The sequence below is a fragment of the Myotis nattereri genome (assembly GCF_964212035.1).
Source record: "Myotis nattereri genome assembly, chromosome: 15".
Classification (NCBI taxonomy): Eukaryota; Metazoa; Chordata; class Mammalia; order Chiroptera; family Vespertilionidae; genus Myotis; species Myotis nattereri.
Genome location: NC_138090.1, coordinates 34,241,257 through 34,257,125, shown reverse-complemented (window position 1 = coordinate 34,257,125; position 15,869 = coordinate 34,241,257). Strand labels below are relative to the sequence as shown.

The 15,869-nt window shown below is 42.7% G+C and overlaps 1 protein-coding gene across 1 annotated transcript in view; it reads right to left on the bottom strand.

Moving 5' to 3' along the window:
* Positions 1 to 14,121, bottom strand: part of LOC308531061 (uncharacterized protein) — a 101,348-nt gene extending 87,227 nt beyond the window's left edge. Inside the window, exon 1 of the mRNA XM_081107910.1 lies at positions 13,958 to 14,121. The gene's annotated coding sequence lies outside the window, so the exon portion shown is untranslated. The remainder of the gene's footprint in view (positions 1 to 13,957) is intronic.
* Between the last annotated feature and the right edge of the window lie 1,748 nt (positions 14,122 to 15,869).

The window sequence follows — 15,869 nt, the reverse complement described above, 5'->3', positions numbered from 1 at the left end:
CTGTCACGAGCAGAGCAGGGCGGATAGGGAGGTTGTGGCCCCGCCCCCTGTCATAGAGCCACAGGGAGATCAGGGGGTTTGGGCGCTGCCCCCTGTCACGCTGATCCCGGTGCCAGGAGGCCTCTCAGCTCCACTGATCCCAGTGCTGGGAGGCCTCGCGGCTCCGCTGATCCCGGAGCTGGGCGGCATATTACCCTTTTACTATATAGGATAGAGGCCTGGTGCATGGGTGGGGCTGGCTGGTTTGCCCTGAAGGGTGTCCTGGATCAGGGTGGGGGTCCCCACTGGGGTGCCTGGCCAGCCTGGGTGAGGGGATGATGGCTGTTTGCAGCTGGTCACACACCCTTCAGCATGGGGGTCCCCACTGGAGTGCCTGGCCAGTCTTGGTGAGGAGCTGAGGGCTGTTTTCAGGTCGACTGAAGCTCCCAACTGCTCCTTTTTTTCTTTTTTTCTTTTTTATTCTGGGCCAGGTTTAGCTCTGGCTCCAGCTCTTAGGCCTCTGCTGCTGAAAGCAGGTATCTGATTTATTTGTGTTCTATAATTGAAACAATGTATAACTCCAGCTCTGAGATCCTGGCCTGCTGAAAGTACGTTTCTGGGGTTTTGTTTAGCTTCTATATTTGTTACAGTGTTTCTTAAACTGCAAGCTCAGAGCCAGCAAGGCTGGCGGGGAATGTTGGAGTCCTCCATCACTGAAGCAAGCAAGCCTCATGTTCGCTTCCAGCTGCCTGGCTGCTGGCCACCCTCTTGGCTGGCAGTTAATTTGCATATCGCCCTGATTAGCCAATGGGAAGGGTAGCGGTCGTACACTAATTACCATGCTTCTCTTTTATTAGATAGGATATTTTTAAAATTGATTTCAGGAGGAAGGGAGGAGAGAGCAATAGAAACATCAATGATGAAAAAGAATCAATCGCCCCCCGCCCCTCCCCCCACACACACACCCACACATCCCCACCAGGGACTGAGCCCACAACCTGCACACAACCTGACCAGGAACTGAACTGACATCTCTTTTGATCAATACCTTGAGCCTAGGTGAACTGAAACTACTCCAGCAGAGAAGACTGCAGACTGTACCCAACCTGAACCTGAAGCTAGCCCCCTTAGGGGGAATTAGAGTTGGAGTCTCTGGTAGACACTGAGATAAGTATGTTAAACAAGGTTTAAGTTTATGTGGGCTGCAAAAAAAAAAAAGTTTCAATTTTCATAGAAACATAGGTTTATTTTGATAGAGACATGCTGAATACAAAGGGCTGAAATAAATGAATAATCGTTAACATAAAATAATACAACATTTTAATAAAAATTAATATTTTTTCTTGAACATTAAAACTTACCAGATACTGAACAACTGCATAAATTAATAAGCATATGCAAAGAAACCTATTTTTCTTGTTCCCCGAAAGCAAAATATTTCCTGTTGCACACACCAAGTCAGTACAAGACTAATGACGTGGCAATCAGCTGCTAAAATATTCACTGCTAGTATTAGTGAAGAGAAATGGTGCGCCTGCACATAAGGCACATAAGGGAAATGAATGCAACACGATTATAGTAATCAGCCATTAGCGAACGTTGTAGTTTGTTATTAATAATTATGTATAACAGGATATTATAAAAATTAAGTTACGAAGTTTTTATTAAAACATTTCTGACATACCGTTGTATTGGCTGGGCCACAAAAATATCCATTGTGGGCTAAATGCAATCCGCGGGCAATGAGTTTGACATGCTTACACTGAGAAGTTTGGTTTTGAAGCAGAGTAGTTTCCCCTCATTGGGTGTCTGACTACAAGCAGAGGGCCTACTATCCCAAGTTAGGCTAGCCTGGGTCCATTCTGCAGATTCTTTTTGGATGCTCTGGAGGAAGACCAAGCAACCTCAGATGGGAGTCAGAGTAGCTGACAGGAGAGGAGGACTTCAGGGAGCATGGGTCTAACCACAGATCTACCACCAGCACTAAGCTAAACAAAGCCAACCCATTTGCATAGATTGGTCCTTCCCCTGAACACACAGGTCTAACAGTGAACAGAGTTTTAACTAAACACAAGAAGCCCAAGAACAGTTATACCCAACATCTGTCAGCCATCTGCATCTGAAACCCACTCAAAAGGACCCAGAACCAATGCAACAAAAGTTCAACCCAATTAGACATACAAACTGTACACCCAAAGGTGGATCTCAGAGGCTCCAGACCCTGCTAGGAACAACCTCACCTTGGGAAGCAGCCCCTGAATAGTGTCTTATACATGGCAATAAAGGTTTGTCTCTATAGATACCCAGCCTGAAGGGTTAATGATTGTTCCACTGAGCCCATCAAGAAACCTCGAGACTGTACCTTCACAGAAGTTTGTACACTGGTGTGGGGTTGAGTCTCATAATTAGCCTGAGGGTGGATTCCAACTACAAAAAGACCATCAGCAATAAACACCCAATTACAACATGAGGGTCCAATCACCCCAAATCCAGCTCAGGAGATGAAGGAGACTGCACCACTGGGAGCCACAGGATACCTACTACAGAGGGCCATCCCACCAAGACAGGAACCATAGCAGTGCTTTCTAAAACATAGAAACTAACACAAAGAGAAAGCCAAATTGGGGGGACAAAGAAACCAGCCCCATCACTGGCTGGTGTGACTTAGTAGGTTGAGCATCATCTCATGCACCAAGATGTCACTGGTTCTATTCCTGGTAAGGGCACATGCCTGGGTTGTGGGCTTGATCCCTAGTAGTGGGCATGCAGGAGGCAACTGATCAATATGTCTCTCTAATCAATGTTTCTCTTTCCCTCTCCTAAAACAACAGGCCCCAAATAAAAGAACAGTAGGAAACTCCAGAAAAGAGCTAAATAAAATGGAGGCAAGCAATTTATCAGATAGAGTTCAAAGTAAAGGTTATAAGAATGCTCAAGGAACCTAGGGAGAACAATATCAGCATAAAGAAGGATATAGAAAACATGGTGGAAATGAAGAACGCCATATCGGAAATACAAAATTCACTGGAAGGAGTAATCAGTAGGCCAGACAAGGCAGAAGATAAAATTAGTGAATTAGAAGACAAAATAGAAAAAAATCAATCAATCAGAACAGAAAAAAAGACAAAATAATTACAAAGCAGGAAGATAAATGGAACTTCCATTTGACCCAGTAATCCCACTTCTAGGAATATATTCCAAAAAATAAGAAACACCAATCAGAAAGGATATATGCACCCCTATGTGCATAGCAGCACAATTTATAATAGCTAAGATTTAGAACCAGCCTAAGTGCCCATCAGCAGATGAGTGGATTAGAAAATTGTGGTACATCTACACAATGGAATATTATGCTGCTATAAAAAAGAATGAACTCTTACCATTCGCAACAGCATGGATGGACCTGGAGAGCATTATGCTCAGCAAAATAAGCCAGTTAGAGAAAGATAAATATCACATGATCTCACTCATTTGTGGAATATCATGAACAACATAAACTGATGAACAAATATAAAACCAGAGTCATAGAAGCATCAAACAGACTGTCCAATCTATGAGGGAAGGCAGGGTGCAGGGGGCGGGGGGGGCGGGGGGGGGGAGGCGGGTAAGAGATCAACCAAAGGACTTGTACGCATGCATATGAGCATGACCAATGAACACAGACAGTAGGGGGGGTAAGGGCATGTTCTGAGGGGTGAGGATGGCCTGGGAGAGGTCAATGGGGGGAAAAGGAGACTTATGTAATACTTTAAACTATATATATATATATATATATATATATATATATATATATATATATATATATATTTAAAGCAGGAGTATAGTTTAAGGGAACTTTGGGACAACATAAAATGTAACAATATTGCATCATAGAGACACCAGAAGGAGAAGAAAGTGAGAAAGGGATAGAGAACACTTTGAGGAGAAAGGAAGAAATATGAGTCAAAGCACATTGTGTGGCAGTCAGTAGCAAAAAAAAATCATGAGTTTTCACTGTAAAAACATATTCATGTAAGGCAATCTGTGAAATTAAAAAAAAATACTTTTTATTTTCAAATAATTATGGATTCACAGGAGATCACAAAGAAATGTATAGGGAAATCGCATGTATTCTTTCTCCACCCTTCCCCTACTACCTTACACAACTATAGTACAATGTCATACCAAAAAACTGACATTAGTGTCATCCACAGAACTTACTAAGATTTCACTCATATTTGCATGTGTGTGTGTGAGTGTGTATTACATATAGCCTTGTATCACCATTGCAGTAGTCAAAATACTAGAAAGTAGCATCACCCTGTATTCTCTTTTTGTAGCTACACCCTTATTCTTATCTCTTGGCAACCACTAATCTGTTCTACATCTGTAGTTATGTTATTTTATGAAGGTTACATAAATGGAATCATGCAGTTTGTGTCCTTTTGAGGTTGGCTTTTCTTCTATCTCATATATTTACATGTAAAAAAGATATGATTATATGAATATACCAATACACATATACAAATCTATTTTTGACAACATGGATGGACTGGAGTGTGTTATGCTTAGTGAAAAAAGTCAGACAGAGAAGGACAAATACCATATGATTTCACTTATATGTGGAATCTAAAAAACAAATGAACAAAGCAGAAGCAAACTCAGATACAGAGAACAAATTGATGGTTACCAGATGGGAGGGAGGTAAAGGGGCTGGCTGAAAAAGGTGAAGGGATTAAGAAGTACAAATTGGTAATTACAAAATAGTCATAGGTATGAAATGCCAGGGCTGACCAGCAGATCCTGAGCGATGAATGAATACTCTGACACATAATTCCTGTGAAAGAGAGGGTTAAGGGACTACCTGGCAATAGGAACCAAACAGTCTCTTCAGGCTTTTATTGTAATAGCAGTTTGAGATAAAGTTTAACTTTTAGATACAATCAGTAGGGTAAGTATTCTTGGGAGGACACATGTGTCTGCAGTGTCCTTTAAGCAAGGACACCTAAAGATTAAGCATAAAGATTCCGGTAAACACCTGAGGGTCTGCACATACACAGACTTGTTTGGAAAGGTCAAGGAACAATTAGGGGCAGTCACCTTCAGCCAACTCCCCTAGGTCAGAATTTCCTCCTTACAAACTTTCCAACCAAGTCTCCCGTGCTCCCCTACAATGAAAGTATAGCACAGGGATATAGTCAATAATTTTTATATTAACAATGTATGGTGTCAAGTGGGTACTGCACTTAATGGTGTGATTACTTTGTAATTTATATAAATGTGTAATTTATATTATACACCTGGAACTAATTTAATATTGTAATTAATTTTTAAAAACTGATGCTACCAAATCTTCTACAAGAACTGTGTGATACAACATAAATCTCCTAATGTATCCTCTGGGAAATAAATTCCTTCTGCCCTTCTTGACAGAGATTTCTCTGCATATCCCTCCACACACCGCCCTCCCACCCCCCCCCCCCCCACCCCCTGCCAATAATACTCTTATTCCTAAAGGCCTCCAAAGCAAAAGACTTATTTACTGAAATCAATCAAACCATCTCATGTCTTGCCATTTTCCCACTCATGTCTCTGAAGGATACCTAAAATATCTAATGTGTAATTCTACCTAAACATTGTTCTCTTCCCTAACAAATTACCAGGTAAAAAAAAAGTCTTACTTCTGCATCACGAGACTCCTTAGAACAAAAGGCACAAGGGGGAGGTGTTGCCAAATTATTATATGAAAATTAACTGTAGGAAGGACATTTGATGAGACACTGGGAAAGAAGGGGATCCATCCTCATTGTACCATCATTAACAGGAAAGAGAAGGCCTAAAAACCAGATAAATGGGTAAGTCACTATGTGGCTGGGCATTTCAGATGTGGTTATTTTATATGCTGAAAAACAAACATGCATTTCATAAAACAAAGAAAAAACTCAAAATGATCTCTAGCTTGACTTTGAGATGAACCCACTGCAGCACTTTTCTCCTCTCATGACTCATCTTTTGTAGTATAGCAAAACTTGGAAGGAAATGGGAATCATTACATTTGTAGTCTTCATTACTAGTGCAAACAACAATAAAATAGAGACAGTTTAAAATGAAGCTGGAGCTGCCATGCCAGAGGAACTGCCTTGTAAGTCTCATGCATCAAACCTTGAAATGTTAAAACAGGGCAAAATAATCTTTGGACAGGAATAAGGCAACATTGTGTCCCAAACAACTGTTTGCAAAGATAACAATAAAGCAGCTATTATTATGACTACTGGGCTGAAAATTAAAGACATTATATAGTATTAGTGTCATTATGTTATCTGCACCAATAGAAATGATGTAATTGTTTTCCTTCCCTTTCTCAAAAATACTCATTGCCTCTGTTTCCTAAGTTATTTGGGCTTCAGGCTGGAATTATTGATTCCCGAATACCTATTCATTTTTATCTCAAATAAATGCTTTTTGCCTTTCACTTTGACAGGTCTTTTATTTTTAGTTTAGCACTAGCAAGCCCCCTTTATCTACATTAAACAAACCAAGATGGAAGTTTGAGAAAGACTAGAATACTATTGATCCTTTCCTGTGTCATAAAGAAAAGTCAGGTGCATTAAAGCTTGGGAATGGAATCTGATTCCATATTCTCCAGTTTCCTGTCAACAGTGCTATTAAAATTCTCTGGATCCCCAACATGCAGCTTGCTCCCACAGAACTTTGAAGAGGAACCTTAAGAGGAAGGAATGCTGTTCTTAGTGCCTGTCATATTTTCCCTGCCTTGAGGGGAAGTCCAGCTCTAAAATTGCCATAATAAACACAGGGCTGTGCTTTTTGAGTTGGAACCATCATTCCAGATCTCATATTCAACTTCCCTTTCACAGCCATTTTTGTGCAGGTAGCATTTCTGTGCAGTGTGTCTGCACAGAGGTAATGGGAAAAACATAAACCCAGGGCAACAAATTCCAGTGAACCATGGAACTTACAATGGCCTACAGAAGAGGCTACAATTGATATACTGCATGCTACTGTGTATTAACAATACTAGGCTAGACAGTGGATACAGGTGCACTGAAGAAGGCAACAGTGGGTTTTCATTAGAACAGGGGCCTCTATGGTTAACAAGGGCCTCAGAGTCTTTGACAGGTACAGATTAAGTCATATGGGGATCTTGTCCACAAATTCCTCAGCCCCAGAACTGCAAAAATGAAGCTCTAGACCAGCCCACCGGGATCCAGCATTCAAGGATTTGGCTCCGAGACCCTGCAGTGAGTGCAAGCCAGTGGGAACCCTGTGCCCCACCCCCGCCCTGACCCCAGAACCATGCTGCTAGTCTGACCTGGAGCCACCCCACACCTGCTCCACCCTGAGCCCCGGGACCTGCTGCTGGGGCAACCTGGAGCAACCCAGAGCACACCCCACTCCAGAAGAGCATGGACTGTGCTATCCAGAGCAACCAGTGCCCACTCCATCCCAGTTACCTGGACAGCCTTGCCGGGGTGACTCCCAGAGCAACCCATGTCCACTTCACCCCAGCTCAGGAGGGGCGACCCAGAACAATCCAGCACATGCCTCACTCAAGGCCACAGGGGAGCTCTGACTATGCAACCCAGAGCAACCTGCGCCTGCTCCACTCTGGCCCCCGGGACAGTCCTGCCAGGGCCAGCCAGAGCAACCCAATGTGCACCTCACTTGGAGTGACAGGAGACCTCAGACTGAGCAGCCAGAGCAACCCGCCCCTGCTCCGCACTAAAGAAGGGCGAACTGGAGCAACCCAGCCCACGTCTCACTCTAGGCTACAAGGAAGCAAGGACTGTGGAACCCAGAGCAACCTGTGCCCACTCCACCCTAAGCCTAGGGTCTTGCTGCTGGGACAACCTAGGGAGAAACCCAGCGTGCACCCCACACAGGCCACAGGAGAGCTCTGACTGTGCAGCCCAAAGCAACCTGCACCTGCTTCTCCATGCCCCTGATACAGTCCTGCAGGGGAGACCTGGAGCAAGCCAGTGTTCTCAGCCAGGGGCCACAGGACTGCACTGCAAGTGCACTGCCAGAGGGACCTAGAGTGCCATCCTGCCATGGGTACCAGGGCACAGTGAACTGCATGCCAGAGGGCTCTGGGTCCTCACAGGGAGTCACACATCAGAGGAACTGTACACGCACTCCCACCACCTCAAATATCTGAAGCAGACAACTGAGGAACCAGATCCATGGGAGAAAGGGATACAATTCAGAGCAGAGACAATAAAAGTGTGAGACTCAAGGAAGACCCAGCCTCTGGGCTAACGATTTCTGGACCATTGCCCTGATAGGGTCTTCAACCTTGCAAACCCCAAGCAGGGTGTTCAGGGCCAGAAAGAGACAGCAAAAATGGGGAGACAAAGAAACAACCACCACCACCCGCCCCCACCCCCCCACCCCCCAAGGAAAGAAAAGGAGGACTCACCAGAAAAGGAACTAAATGAAACTGAGGCATGCAATATGTCAAAAAAAGAATTCAGAGTAAGGGTCATACAGTTCATAAACTGGATGGATGAGAAAAATCAACAACTTATGTTAGAAACAATAGGAAATAAAAAATGATATAGCTACAATAAAAACACAATGGAAGGTTTCAACAGAAGATGAGATGAAGCAGAGGACTTAATTAGTGAAAAGATAAGGCAGAAAAACACACCCAATCTAAACAGCAATTGGAGAAAAATATTAGAAAGCAGGAGAAGAGCCTAAGGGAGCTTTAGGGCAACATGAAATGAAGCAACACACACATAATAGGGGTGCCAGAATGACAAGAAGAGGAGCAAGGATTAGAAAACCTACTTGAAGAAATAATGGCAGAAAAGTTCCCTGATTTAGGGAACAAAAAATCACACAAGCACAGAGTCCAAAACAAGATGAACCCAAAAAGACCCACAACAAAACACATTGTAATTACAATGGTGAACGTTAACAACAAAGAGAGAATCTTAAAGGCTGTAAGAGAGAGACAGAGAGTTACCTACAAAGGATCTCCCATTAGATTATCAAATGATTTCACAATAGAAACACATTAGGCCACAAGGGAACAGAATGAAGTATGCAAAATGGTGCAAAGCAAGGGACTGAATCCAAGAATGTTCTACCCAGCAAGACTATCATTCAAAATTGAAGGGGAAATCAAGATCTTTGAAGATAAAAAAAAAAGGCTAAGATAGTTTATCATTACCAAGCCAGTAATGCAAGAAATGCTAAAGGGACTGCTGTAAAAAGAAGAAATAGAAAGGGAAGAAGGAACACAAGTATAAAGAATAAAAATGGCTATGAACAAGTACCTATCAATAATACCCTTAGAGAGAAACCAAGATGGCGGCATAGGTAAACACCGGAAATTGCTGCCTCGAACAACCACTTCAAAAATACAACTAAAAGATGGAACGGACATCATCCAGACCAACAGGAAGGCTGGCTGAGTGGAAATTCTACAAATAGAAGGAAAGAGAAAAGCATACCGAGACTCAGAGGAGGCGCAGTGCGGAAGTAAAATACTAAGGTACAAAGGTGCACACGGAGCGGGCTGGCAGCTGAGGGTGCGGTTGTCATTTTCAATAGGGAGGGAGTCTCAGGCTCTGAGCTCCAGTTCCGGGCAAGTCTCTGGGGACCCAGACTCATACAGGAGAAGCGGGACTGTCTGGCAGCTTTCTCTCGGACGGGCTTGCAGCTATTGCTGGGACACTGAGAAGCGGGGCCTCTGAGGGCAGGACTGAGAGCAGCCATAACTGCTAGACCCGCCCTGTTGATCCAGTGGGACCCATCCCGCCCAAGCCCTGTAGGGAGGCTTTTGCTGGGTAGCCTAAGGCAGAGGCTAGATTAGCACCTCCCTAGAGATCCAGGAGCCAGTGTACCCAGAGGTCAGAGTGGGACCATCCGGTTTGCAGCTCCGTGGAACCATAAAGGACACACTCAGGGGGCAGACTCAGTGAGCACCAAAGCCCCATTGAAGTAAGTCTTGCCTGGGAGGGGTGTCTCCAGCACAGAAGTTCTCCCACTGCAGACACAGCTGATTCTCACAGCCAATCGGCCTGGAGGTCAATTCCTCCCAGTGATACCTATAACAATCAAGGCTTAACTACAACAAGACTGTGAACAAAGACCACAAGGGGGTGCATCAAGAGTGTCCTCCTCAGGTAATTGGGGAGGCTGAACCACTGGGCCCTAGAGGACACTTAGCACAGAAAACCACTTTACCAACACAGGGAAGCATAAAAAATGAGGAGACAAAGAAAAAGGACACAAATGACAGAAATGGAGGAAAGCAAACGACTGGATATAGAGTTAAAACCACACTTTTAAGGTTTTTCAAGAATTTTCTAGAAACTACCGATAAACTTGATGAGACCTATAAGAAATCTAGTGAGACCCTCGAGGTTGTGATAAAGTACCAACTAGAAATTAAGCATACACTGACTGAAATAAAGAATATTATACAGACTCCCAACAGCAGACTAGAGGATCACAAGAATCAAGTCAAAGATTTGAAATACGAAGAAGCAAAAAACACCCAATCAGAAAAGCAAAATGGAAAAAGATTCCAAAAATACGAAGATAGTGTAAGGAGTCTCTGGGACAGCTTCAAGTGTACCAACATCCGAATTACAGGGGTGCCAGAAGAAGAGAGCAAGCAAAGAGAGAGGACCCAAATAAACAAAATCAGAAATAAAAGAGGCGAAATAACAACAGAAGCCACAGAAATACAAAGGATTGTAAAAAAAAAAATACTATGAAGAACTCTATTCCAACAAACTGATCAACCTAGAAGAAATGGGCATATTCCTAGAAAAATACGACCTCCCAAAACTCAGTCAGGAAGAATAAAAAAATCTGAATAGGCCAATAACTATGAAGGACATTGAAGCAGTCATCAAAAAACTTCCAGCAAACCAAAGCCCTGGACCAGATGGCTTCATAGGGGAGTTTTACCAAACATTCAAAGAAGAACTAAAACCTACCAAAACTATTGCAAAAAATTCAAGAGGAAGGAACACTTTCAAGCTCATTCTATGAAGCCAGCATTACCCTAATCCCAAAACCAGATAAAGACAACACAACGAAAGAGAATTACAGGCCAATATCTCCAATGAACATAGATGCTAAAATCCTCAACAAAATCCTAGCAAATTGGATCCAGCAGTACATTAGAAAGATCATACACCATGACCAGCGATGCAACGCTGGTACAATATCCATAAATCAATAAATGTGATACATCACATAAACAAATTGAGAGATAAAAAATCACATAATCATATCAGTTGATGCAGAAAAAGCATTTGACAAAATCCAACACTCTTTCTTGATAAAAATCCTCAGCAAGGTAGGAATAGAAGGATCATACCTCAACATAATAAAATCCATATATGACAAACCCACAGCCAATATCATACTCAATGGACAAAAACTAACACCATTTCCACAAAAACAGGAACAAGACAGGGATGCCCACTCTCACGACTCCTGTTTGACATAGTACTGGAAGTATTAGCCATTGCGATCAGACAAGAAGAAGAAATAAAAGGCATCCAAATTGGAAAAGAAGTACAACTGTCCTTATTTGCAGATGACATGATATTGTACATAGAAAATCCCAAAGACTCCATCAAAAAACTACTAGACCAAATAAATGAATTCAGCAATGTAGCAGGATACAAAATTAACACCCAGAAGTCTATGGCTTTTCTATACACCAATAATAAACTCACAGAGAAATTAAAAAAGCAATCCCATTTACCATTGCAACAAAAAAATTAAGATACCTAGGAACAAATGTAACCAAGGAGACAAAGGACCTGTACTCAGAAAATTTCAGGACGCTAAAAAAAGGGACAGAGGAAGACATGAACAAATGGAAGAATATACCATGTTCATGGACTGGTAGAATCAACATCATTAAAATGTCCATACTACCCAAAGCAATCTATAAATTCAACGCAATCCCCATTAAAATACCAACAGCATACTTCAAAGACCTAGAACAAATTCATCTGGAATAAAAAAAATACCCCGAATAGCTGCAACAATCTTGAGATAGAAGAACAATGTTGGAGGGATCACAATATCAGATATCAAGCTATACTACAAAGCTACTGTTCTCAAAACTGCCTGGTAGTGGCACAAGAACAGACATATAGATCAATGGAAGAGAACAGAGAACCCAGAAATCAACACAGGCCATTATGTTCAATTAATAGGAGGCAAGAGCATACAATGGAGACAAGACAGTCTCTTCAATAAATGGTGTTGGGAAAACTGGACAGATACTTGCCAAAAAATGAAACTAGACCACCAAATTACACCATACACAAAAATAAACTCAAAACGGATAAAGGACTTAAACGTAAGACGGAACACCATAAAAATCTTAGAAGAAGCCATAGGCAGCAAAATAGCAGGCATTTGTCGTAGAAATATCTTTACCAATACAGCTCCTAGGGCAATGGAGACTACGGAGAAAATAAACAAATGGGACTACATCAAAATAAAAAGCTTCTGCACAGCAAAAGAAACCATCAATAAAACAATAAGAAAGCCCACTGCACGGGAGAACATATTGGCCAATGTTATCACCAATAAGGGTTTAATCTCCAACATTTACAGGGATCTCATACAACTTAACAAAAGAAAGATAAACAATCCAATAAAAAAAATGGGCAAAGGACCTAAATAGACACTTTTCGAAAAAGGACATTCAGAAAGCCAAGAGACATATGAAAACATGCTCAAAGTCACTAATCATTTGAGAGATGCCAATGAGGTATCATCTCATACCTATCAGAATGGCTATCATCATCATCAACAAATCAACAAACAAGTGCTGGAGAGGATTCAGAGAAAAGGGAACCCTACTTCACTGCTGGTGGAAATGCAGACTGGTGCAGCCACTATGGAAAACAGTATGGGGTTTCCTCAAAAAAGTAAAAATGGAACTCCCATTTGACCCAGTGATCCCACTTCTAGGAATATATCCCAAGAAACCAGAAACACCAATCAGAAAGGATATATGCACCCCTATGTGCATAGCAGCACAATTTACCATAGTTAAGATTTGGAAACAGTCTAAGTGGCCATCAGCAGATGATGGATTTGAAAACTGTGGTATATCTACACAGTGGAATACTATGCTGCTGTAAAAAAGAAGGAATTCTTACCATTTGCAACAGCATGGATGGAACTGGAGAGCATTATGCTAAGCGAAATAAGCCAGTAGGAGAAAGATAAATACCACATGATCTCACTCATTTGTGGGATATAATGAACAACATAAACTGATTAAGAAAAATAGATCCGAAGACAGAGAAGCATCCAACAGACTGTCAAACCTCAGAGGGAAGGTGAGGGCGAGGCGGGGACGTGGTTAGTGATCAACCAAAGGACTTGTATGCATGCATGTAAGCATAACCATTGTACACAGACACTAGGGGGTGAAGGCATGTGCTGGGGTTGGAGGTGGCCCGGGAGAGGTCAATGAAGGGGAAAAGGAGACATATATAATACTATATGTAATACTTTAAACAATCAAGAATTTTTAAAAATGAAACTATTTTCCTAAAAGTAATGAAAGCTAGACTACGACAAATTTGATTAGTCTCCAGCATCACTTGGTCACAGTATAATGCACCTCACAGTCACAGCCAACCCTGGTTGTATTAAAGGGTCCACCCCCACCCCACTCACGGTCTCTGGAGCCTGCCACGCAGACAACCCGGGCACGCACAGGCACACACAACACACACGCTCTCTCTTACACACACAGACATGCACTCTCATAATTACATCCCAAGCTGACGCAGCCGTATAATCATGCACCCCCGCCCGCCCCATCACCTTCCTCAGCAGGTGATTCACACGGGCCCGGAGCCAGCTGCCTCTGCCTCTGCCTCCACCCGCACCCGCACCCGCACCCGCACCCGCACCCGGAAACCTCCGGGCCTCCTACGTCCTTCCGCAACCCCGAACCCGTGTCCCCTCCACTCACCACGCAGATCACGGTGACCGCAGGGCTGGCGTGAAATGAACAAGAAGTCGACGTCCATTAGCTCCCCCAGGGGCCTGTGACAAACGTAACCCAAGCCGGAAAAGCGCGGACGGAGACACAAGCCGACCTGCGCTGCAGGAGCTGGGATCTCGGGCTCCAGACGCGAGGCCCTGCGGGCTCCTGGGAGCTGCGGCGCGCGCGGGAGTGCGCAGGCGCAGACGACCGACTCTGGGCCAGGGTGAGGTGTTTGGGTCCTAGACGCGTGAGTCTTAGGGGCCCTGGAGAAGGAGAGACCGGGAAGCCCGGGGCCAGGAGGTCAGACTAGGGAAGCGGGGCCCAGCCGAGAGGCCAAGGAGGAAACCGCGATCAAAGCCGGTACTGGTTATTCAGAGAAGGGAGCTGGAACTGGGCCCGCGGTAACTAGACACTCAGATCTCTGAGCGGGGCCTCGGGCGTGGTCCGTGGGCGTGGCCGTGAGGGTGACAATCGCTTGTGATCTGGAACGAGCTCTGCGAGGGGGGGTTGTGTCTGCTCGACTCTGAAGAAGCGTATGGCAGCGAAGAAGCCGCACCGAAAGGGTGTGTGTGTGTGTGTGTGTACCGAACGAGGCGGCCTCCTGCCCCAGATCGCTGCAATTTGGGTGCGTGCTAGTTTGCGAGAAGTTAGGGAGGATTGTGTGTGAAAAGTGGACGGTGTAATGTTGCTACCTGGGGTTTCTTCTGCCTTTGTCTATTTCGAGATCAGGTGTGAGTCGTATTTGAGGCTGTAGGTGATGATGGAGAAGCGAAAGTGATTTGCAATATGATTTTGAGACTTTGCCTGGAATTATGTAATGAATGTGCTGCCCGAGGTTGTGATATATGGGGGCTATGGGATGCTGGTTTGCTGAGGAAAGTTTGATTGACTGTAAACTATGCATGTGTTTGTAAACCACTGTTATTTTTTGTGATGGAGAAACTCTGCATGACCCCTGTCTAGTTGGATATGTAAGATGTGATTATCTGAGTAGCGTTCATTAAATCTGCCTCCAAAATTGTAACTCAATAGCTATTTAGCAAATAAAATAGAGATATAAATATCGGAAAGGAAGAGGTAACAGTTTTGTAATTCCTAGATGGTAAGATTCATTGCAGGGAAACACCATATGAACTAAAAGTAATGTGTTAAAATGAATAGTGTCCCATAATTAGTGCTTTCAACACATATATCTCTGAGATTTCCTGCTTCTGAGTGAAAGTGATGACAAGGTTAATAGCTTCTTCGGGCATTCTAAAATAATAAAGAGTATTTGGTACACTTTTAATCACAAGGCCCATCTTGTTTTAGTAATTAAAATAGTTATTTTGTGAATTAAAATATTCACTGTATCAATCTATACTTCTGACTTTATTTAGCAAAATACTATCCTTTCTGCGTAGAAGCCTATAGAGTAGAAAGGCACATTTCTTTTCTATTTCCATACCTATACTACTAAAAAGTGTTGCTTACTATTAATATTTAAATTAGCTATTAGGAAATTAATAATAAATATTTATTATTAATAACTGTGCTTATTACATAGTGTGAAACAGATGAATCAATAAAGAGATGAAGTAGAGACATAGAAAGTCCAGATATTCTCAAGCAGATAGGGATATGGAATATGTGATAGAGATGGCATGTCACATAAATTGAGAGAATATGGATTATATGTTATGTAGTATTGCTAAACAATAAAACACTGGATAAAATCTTCACAAAGCAAAAACACTTTAATAGTCATATGAATAACTAAGAAAATTTATTTGCAACTTTAAGTAGGTAAAGCATTAATTTACTAAATTTAAAAATATAATATCAACAAATAAGGAAGTAAAAACCCATGGGGGAAAAAAAGACATATTATAAGAAGATGCCATCACATAAAGGAAAT